Source organism: Strigops habroptila, chromosome 9 (assembly GCF_004027225.2).
Source record: "Strigops habroptila isolate Jane chromosome 9, bStrHab1.2.pri, whole genome shotgun sequence".
Taxonomy (NCBI): Eukaryota; Metazoa; Chordata; class Aves; order Psittaciformes; family Psittacidae; genus Strigops; species Strigops habroptila.
This window is the reverse complement of record NC_044285.2, coordinates 30,220,932-30,230,397: the sequence shown is the minus strand read 5'-3', so window position 1 is coordinate 30,230,397 and position 9,466 is coordinate 30,220,932.

Sequence of the window (9,466 nt, the reverse complement as noted above, 5' to 3'; positions counted from 1 at the left end):
GGTTATCTTTGTCAGATGAGACAGTGAATGACTGTCTCATCTGACGAGCATGGGCCTGACCCCTTGGAAGTGCAAGAGGGTTTACCTCCACAATGGCACTGTGCTTGGCAGGCAGATGGCTCTTCACTCCCTTTTTTGATTTGCCCAGCAGTTCACTCCCAGCGTATTGGCCCCAATTTCAGTTAATGGCTCAAGCAGGTTCAAGTCAAGGGCAGATGGTTTCAGACCAAATCATTTCCAATTTGGGCTATTTTTTTTGCATTTCTAATAAAGTATAGTCACAGAGCATGTGCAGGATATTTTACTACTCTGAAAATGGGCCATGCACTTAGGTATTTTGAAAGGTGGAACACAATTAGCAGAAATGACATGTGGCACCTCACCTCTCACCTGTGCCTGGAGACATGTTCCTCATGATGCAGGAGTTACTGGCTTTCCTCCTAGCTTCTAACACACATTTGGTGGCTCAAACATAAGTCTTGCTAGATAAGCAGTGCAGGTCTGAAGAAGCCCCATGACAGAACAGCAGTAAAAATTAGGATGGGGTTTATGTTCAGCTAGCACTATCTTCACTTCAGCAATCATTACATTTCCTTCACCCACAAATACAGGTAGTATTTTCAGGACTAGTGTTCATGGTCCCAGAGTCACTATACTTCAGCAAACAGACCTAAATTTAAGTCAGAGGACTCCAATTTAAATAATCAAAGCACAAACAGCACAGAAAAAGTGAAAAAAGAAATGGTTAGTTTGGACCCAAAATAAAGTCATTCCAGCACTAACACAACAATCTACACTGGTGCAACTTAACAGGAAGGGTCCAGAAGCTGTAGGAGGCTGGTGCACTTCTTAACCAAATCGCCACTGCTGGCAGGTGGGAGATAATCCAAAACACAAAAAGGTTCCCTTTCCTGGAGGAATTGGATACCTCTTTCTGAAACTACTCAGCACAAACCCTCCCTACATAACGAAATAAAATATACACAGATGTTCATGTAACAGATTCTGGTACCAGAGAGTACTGGTTTTGGCTGGGATAGAGTTAATTTTCTTTATAGTAGCTAGTATGGGGCTATGTTTTGGATTTGTGCTGGAAACAGTGCTGATAATACAGCGATGTTCCATTACTGCTGAGCAGCAATTACAGAATCAAGACATTTTCTGCTCCTCACCCCACCAGCGATGAAGCTGACGGTGCACCAGGAGTTGGGAGGGGACACAGCTGGGACAGCTGATCCTGACTGACCCCAGGATATCCCAGGAGATCGTGCTCAGCAATAAAACCTGGGGAAAGAAAAAGGAAGGGAGTGACATTTGGAGTGACAGCGTTTGTCTTCCCAAGTCACCATTACGTGTCACAGAGCCCTGCTTTCCTGGAGATAGCTGAACACCTGACTGCCCATGGGAAGTGATGAATAAACTCCTTGTTTTGCTTTGCTTGTGTGCACAGCTTTTGCTTCACCTGTTAAACTGTCTTTGAACCCATGAGTTTTCTCACTTTTATGATTCTCTCCTGCATCCCGCCAGGGTGGGGGTGAGCAAGTGGCTGTGTGGTGCTTAATTGCTGGTTGGAGTTCAACCACGACACAGAGGAAGCCACTTGAACTGCAGCAGGCATGTTTAGATCCAGAGCAATGATGCCATTACTGCCAGGATGACAGCAGGCTGCTCCTGCTCATATCTGGGACAGCCACATGGCAGGCGTTAGGAACACCTCTACGCATTCCAGAGCACAGACCCAGGGAAACTGAGCAGCACCTCCAACTCCACAAAAACTTATCTCCAAGGAACAGTTCATATACAGGTTACCACTGAAGTGTATTGCAGGGGTATGACCTCAGCTTGTCTGCCTGTTCCTACACTCAGCTAATTTCAAGAAATTGCAGCAGCATGGATTTCAAAGTGCACTTATTAAATTACCTAATGTGGTACGTCCTGTATTGCTACAGTCATTTCACCTTAACCCTGCCATGTGGGAAATGGCTGCATAAACAACATAAGCCATTATATTGTTGTGATGCATAAACCCACCATGGAATGAGAGAGAACAATTAATGAGTATAAAATTTTGTGTTGTTTTTCAGTTGAAAAAGAAGCCTGGGAATTTGAAGAGCTGTTTTTTAAAAAGCTGCCTAGTATGTCAGGGGAAAAAAACAAAGGAAAGAAAAAGAGAATCAGCCTTTTGCATGTGATTCATGCCTAAAAACACCCACGCAGCTCATCATATTGACCTCAAAAGACAGAAATGCTGCAGCAAGACGCTTCCAGAGAGGGAATCCATGGGCACTAAACCACAGGGAACAAAGAGCCCGTGAATTATCCACTCTTCAGAGCTAATCTGCCAAGCAAATATTAATACAATTAGTGCTGATCCCTGAGTCTTGTTGTTTTCAAGATATACTGAATTTTTTGAAGGATGGGAACTTGTCACTGCTGTCAGCAGATCTGAGCTGGGAGGAAAAAAAGGCTGAGAAAAACCTAACGAATCAAGGAACCGTTTCTTTTCTGTCTGTGTAAGCAAGGAGCAACTGGGTATGGCCAGAGTGGCAGAGATGGTGCTTAGCGTTGCTTTCGTCAGGCTGCTCTAGAAAAACTGTTCTCTTGGCTCTTGAATTGGTATTGCCCATCACTGCTTGCTCTGCTGTCTCAATCTGTCATATGTCAAGCTAGTCTAGATTTACCGAGAAGGGAAGGTCTGAAGGGCCTGTGCTCATTCTCTGGATGCCAGCACAGCAAACTGCTCCTGAAGATTTTCATATGTCCCAACTGTAGCTCAGCCCAGCCCAGGCAGGAGATTGTTCATGGCTCCCTAGAAGTGAAGAGGCTGCATATTAGGGTATGACCTAGAGCAATAGGCCACCCACTGTCTCATCTGTGTAATCTTTATTGAATCCAAACATAGGTCTCCTCTTTCTTCACCCCGATTAAAAGAGTAAAGAAGAAACCTACTGCTTGGATATCTACAGATGAATCTGCATGAATAATTACAAAACTGTTTTTAACCTCTTTTCCCACTGCTTCATGTGTTCTCTGGCCAATTTCTGACTTCTCCATATAACTTTGGACTTCTTGAAAAGTGAACCTCTCCATGGAGATATAGAACCACTGGAGAGTTTGCACAGAGACCTTCATTTCCTCAGTACACATCCAAGTTTGAAAATTGCAGCCCTCAAAGTTCAACCCAGCCAATTCTTGCTAAGAGACAAGGATTAGGCTGCATCTATCTATTGTGTGAGCATTGTAACCACTGGCTTTGAATGCATCTGTCTAGAAACAATGAACAAGCTGAAATACACTGTCCAGCTATGAAATCCACAGCAAGAATATCAGTCAGCCATAGCTTCAACCTTATGAAGATGAGGAAGCCTCTAAATCCTCAGGCTAGCAGTGTCCTAAGATACTCATAACTATTTTTAGTTATGAAAAATCCCTATGGCAGCCCAAGCACTGAGTTCCCAGCCCAGCACCCTCTGAAATTGGTCTTCTTGGAGTTATTCTGGAATGAGACAGCATGCACATCAGAACAAGCAGCTCTTACAATTCGTTCATACCTTATCTGCATCCAGGATAGGGTTTTTTTTTTTCACATTTTTAACATTGTTAAACACAGTTCTGGGAAATTTCTGGCCTAATACTGATTATGGTTCAAAATGATGTGTAGCTGAATGTAAAATATCTTGTGAAAATATGGGCAATATCAACATGGAAAACTGATATTTTATTCCAAAAGATGAATGAAAACCAGTTAGCAACACTCTAAAAAATCAGTTTAAGCATTTTGTAAGAATTCATCCTTTACTTTCCAAATATAAACACTTTTAGAGTTAAAAAAATGTTTGTATTGAATAAAAATCATAAGTGAACATAAAATTCTAAGTTTAAAAGAGCACCATAATGAGTCACACAACTGTCCACTAGTCCTAATATGTCACTTCTAACAGGAGCTGAAAACAAAGGGAAGGAAAGTAAGAGCAAGGAAAGACTGTGAGATGCTAATACTCTATAATACCTTAAAACCTTTTCAGCTCCTGTGACTGAGGCAGATACAATTCCTCTATCTTTAGCAGCACTAGGAGGAATGCCTTTCATTAATTGACCATTTTCCCCTTGATTGCATGTAAACCTTTGCCATCCATGATGTCTCTTTGCAGGAAGACCTATAGTTCAGCCCCTTGCTGAGTGAAGAATCGCAGCCCTTTGCTTGCTTCCAGACTGCTCCTATCAGTTTTATTTAGTGCCTCCAGATGCTTGTAGTGGAAGAGAGATCAATAGTCAGTACCCAACGACTGTCTCTATTAGGCTCATATGTATACATGCTGTCGGCATACAGATGAGATATTTGAGTAGATATTGGATAGTGTAACAAAATAGATATTAGAATTCAGTGTAATAATATAAAGTGTTTTGCTAGACTGACAGGTGTCCCTCACCCAAGTTGTCACAAAGCAAGAAATTTCAAAGGTTTAATTTTCAACATTTCTGCATGAAAAACAATTTCAAAGCAGCAGAATTTCCTTTGACACACAAAATCTGGCTTCTGCTAAGCAGTGCTGTTGAACAAGCACATTCTGTGGCACTTTTCCTCTATTGTTTCATTCCAGAGACAAGCTCCGTGCTGTCCCCTTTCCAGGTGACGTCTGTTACTAGTGAGAGGATGTGACAGGCAGTTTAGAAGTTTCCTTTTTCACGTACTCAAGAAGGGAGAGCTCTGAAGCTTGCAGCAGTGAAGTGATTTCTTGCCATTTTCTCTCTTTGTGCTTAGCTGCAGGTTTCCACCTCTGGTCTGCAGCACCCCAGGGAGAATACATACTACTTGTAAGCTGTCAAGGCAAGGCAACTCACTGAAGGAAGTCATAATCAGGAGGCTTAAATTAGCTGTAGAGAGGGCTGCATCTTCACTGGAAAATACTTGGATGTTGCATACCTATTGAAATTGAAAACAGAGAGGGCTGTCCTAGATGTTGGTTGGTAACAGAAGAATGATAGAAGCAGCATTTCTTCTCCCTTCTTGCTTCCCTATCTCTATCTTTTGGCCTCTATCCTTGTTAACCAGGGCAGTGCAGAGGCTTTCCTGTCATAGATGCTTGTTTTGAATGGCTTAGGTTACTTTTTTTCCTGCTCCTTTTTTTCCTCTCCTCATTGCCCCTTTTCCTTTTCTCCAAAGAGCTTTCTTGCACCGAAAATGGCAGCCACCTGCTTCTATTGTGAGGCTGCTCCCAAATGCGAACAGGCACTTTACTGAACACAACTGCCTGTGGGCAGAAGCAGGCCCAGCTGGGACTAAGATCTACAAGTGGACAATTAGCAGCCAAGTAGTGGACTAAAGCTGGTTATTTTTATTGCTGCCTGAGGAGATAGGTCAGACAAGGCAAAACATTAGTATAACCAGCAAACTGTAAGCATCTGAAGCTTCTGCAGGCTCTGAAATGCCTGCGTGCCACATTTCTGCACAGCACCAGCTAACAGGAAGATGTTTCTCTCATCATAATACTTGTGGCAAGAAAGCAGGAAGCACCCTATGTTATTATTTATATCTCAGTTTTAAAAGCCAATTTTGTATTTTTTCTTTGCTCACCATGTCGATTTTTCAGTGCTGTCAGTGCCACTGCTTGCTGATAATGCCAGAAAGGCATCTTCCACTTGCATATGCATAAGGTAAGATGGTGACCCTCTGTGGTAAACCTACATCTCCAGAACCAGCCCAGACACACAGGCCAGGCTCCAAGTGAGTATCTGTCCAGTCCTGCTGCCAGAGCAACTGAAAAGGAGGCGGCCACGATTTTCTTACGTTTCTTTGCACTTCAGCACCATCAGCTAGCACTGCGGTTTGGCAGAGCTGGGCTGCCCCGTGAGGTGAGGATCTAGATCAGAGGTGGATGTTGCAGTGGAGAAGTAGCCTTAAGCTGTGGATATGACAGTGTGAAACTGCAGTGCCTGCTGGGAACGACCTCCCTCATCACAGACATCTCGCTGGACTTTGCTTCTTTCCAATTTTCGGGCACGTTTTATTGGAGGAAATGAGACATTGGAGACAGAACTGGTACCTGCTTGGCTGAATCCTCCAGGTACTGTTATGACTGCTCTTCAAGCCACAGTGACACCCCATGTAGTGCAAACCTGGCAGCTGAGTTCCCAGAATAGATGCACGTGATTTTTTTAAAGTCTGTTGTGATGTCAGAAAACTTCCCTTTTTAGCTTTTGCCTCATCTATCAGCTATAACTCGCTCATGGTTGCTGAGCCATAAATAGAGGCTAGCAGTTAACGTAGGCTAAGATTCAGAAAATCATTTGAATAAGTTAAAGATCATTAAGAGCAAGCCTGGATCTCCTACATAGCTTTTATTGCCTTAACCTCTCAGCATGAGGAGAGGCACGAAAATGTGATGGAAATACACAATACTTCATTGTAATGCAGGGAAGCTCTTCCAACGTATTTTACATCTATCATCGTGAAAGACTAAAGGCACCAAGTAAAGAAATGTTTTTGCTTGGCCTAAAAAAGTCAAAGGCGGAGAAGGGGGAATAGACAGACGGACTTGTACACCACTTCCAGAGCACGAGTCGCCTTTCCTTGAAGTAACTGAAGTATCTCCTAGAACTGGACTATAAGTGAAGCTTTGGATGAAAGCTTCCTATGAAGGCACATGAACCATACAGAACTGAAAGAGGATTTAGAGTCTGCTCTGTGTGTGCCTACAGTTTCACCAGTGAAACTCCCCAGCAGCCGGGGTCCTCAGCACAAGCTGAAACCCTTTGGGACTTTCTGAGGTTGTGCCAATTGACAGAGCACTGACCATTAGTCTTCTCAGACAGAACAAAAGCCACCTCACTTCTAAACATCTATTCAGTCAAAGCATTGAACATCTCTGCCACAACCAATGAATCAAAACCATCACAGAGTCCAAAGAGCTACCTGGCTAAGAGGTTGGTAGAGATGTACATTTAAGCCAGAAGCATTTGCTGATCTTTCTTCCGAGTTATCTACCACACAGCAAGAACATGAAATGACACAACGTCTGCATCTACTCACGTGCACCCACTTTTTAAGGCGCTTGTGAGCACACCCAGGGAACACCTATTGCTCTGGCAGCTGATAAAATCTTGCTTTGCAGTGTCAAATCCTATGGAGAAGAAAGACCAAAACTTTAGGGGGTGAGCAAAACATCGCAATCTCCCCACCACATCCCTCTCCAACAGTGAAGCACTTTATCTTTTCTATCTGCATTCACCTCCTTCTTCCCCAGCTCGGAAATGGCAGCTTTGCTTAAATACTCAGAAAGAAACCATTAAATGGTGAATTTTGGAAAGCAGGAAGACTGCTTCTTCGTGTGTAACTGCACATGAAGCAGTTTGCCTCCTAAATCCCCTATTATGCAGGACAGAAATCTTCCAATTCCTTTACTAAATGCCTCTCTTTAAGGAGACTTCCCCACCCTGCTCCCATCTCAGCTCCCTTTCATTCACCTCCTCACTTTTTCTGTAATTCATGTTATGCAATTCCAGATGACCCAGTATACCCAGTAACCTTGAGCCAAGTGAAGCATTATGTGTGAAAAAACAGAGCTATGGAGCAAACCCTGACACACCTCATGGGAAAACTCCTGCATGCAGCAGGCACATTTCTTCAACATGGAGTCAGAGAGCTGTGCTGCATCACAAGAAATTGCAAAGGTCAGAGTCAGATGGGGGCTGGTATCTAAGATAGGATTTGATTTATTTTTAACTGGTTTGTCAGTGGCTGGTATCATGCTGCAGTGAGCTACAGAAGATAGGGCAAGTTTATTAAAGTACATCTCTAGGATTATTTATCTCTGTGGTAGAAGTGCAGGTCTCTGCCTGGTGACTTTCATGTTGTTTCAGATAGGGATTCTTAGAAGATTTCAATTTCAGATTAAAGATCTATGAACTTCATGTTAGTGACAGTATAGCAAGTTTGCAGGTGATCTGTCGGCAGGCATATGGCATTCGAGGGCAGAGCTATTTTAATCCACAGGACTGTTGTTTTGGTGGTGGTGTTTTGTGTGTATGTTTATTTTTTTCTTCTGTTGTTTGTTTTTGGTGTTATTTGTTTATTTTTCAGAAAGAAAACAAACACAGGAGACTTGCACCTTAGAAATGTTTAGATAGATACATATTTAGAGTGGCAGTCAGGTTAAAAAAATCAAAGTTCAGTACCTTTATTTATCCATTACACTTCAATGTTATTTTTGCCAATTGCAGCTTCAGTGCTCTTTCACTTAAACCAGTACAGAGCCTGCAGTAAAGTCAAAGATGGAGCATTCCCATGCCCTGTGCAACTCCTGCTCATCCCTGGCAGTTTTCATCTCTCTATTAGGGAATCCGTTTAAGGATGGGGCCCGTTCACCCAAAACACCTGCTAGTCCAGACATGGCAACGCCATTACAAGCCCTCCTGATTTGTCTCAGCAGCTGTCCACTGCTGAGCAAGTTGACCTTAAAACCTGAAAACCTTGATGGCTTAACATATTCAGAGCCCCGATGAGCTCCCTCTCATGAATCTGTCCTAAATTAGTTTCCAGTTATTTTGTAGGGTATTCATCTTTTAGAATTTGTTTGCTGTCTTTAAGCTACACTTTGCAAGAGACTGAAACACCAAGGGAGCCATGGGTTGTAAAACAAGTGTATGTAATCCTTTTTGCATGGATATTCAGGGCTGAATTTGTGGGAAGCCAGCAATATTGGTTTCTAAATTAAATCAGTGGGGGCAAAAAAAAAAAAAAAAAAAAAAGAAAAATAAAGGGAGAACAAGGGGCTATGAGATTATACCATGCAATCTTCTGGGATAGTTTTAAATCCGATTTAAGACTTCAGTTCCCAAGGCCTGCCACTAGATGGTAATAAAAACCAAAACAATAAAGCTGAGTTGTCATTAACACCTCATCCAACTGCAGCTGCAGGAGTTTCCCAGCACTACACCGCAGTCCTATGCCTGTGAGCCCAGAAGACAGCCTCTTGTGCCTTCAAAGTCCAGCAAAGTGATATCACCTCCTAACCACAACTTGCACCAGCTGGGCTCTGCTGCTGTGCTAGAAAAACGCATTGCGCACCCGTACCTGCCAGCGGCCAGTGTGCAAGATGATATGTGTAAAGACTGAGAGAGTTTTGCCGTTGCCAAACAGGGTCATTCATTACATTTCTTGCAGTGAGGCAAACCCAAGGTACCATGGTCCCAGCTGCAGAGGGCTCCAGGAGGGGACACTTGCCTTTTCTTTTAAGGAAGGTCTCCATAGAGCATCCGCCTCATTATGGAGTACATATCCAGGCAGGGGCTGCCACTTCCATAGAGATTACCATCTCCCTCTAGCAAGACTTGAGTAGTCTGGAAGGAAAATCTTAAGTAGAACATTTAAAATACCAAAATAAATGGGACTGCTCGAAGCACCCCACTGCTCAGAAGGCGTCAGGAGCTAAATTATTCCAGAAGCACTGCATGCCTGTCAGGAGCA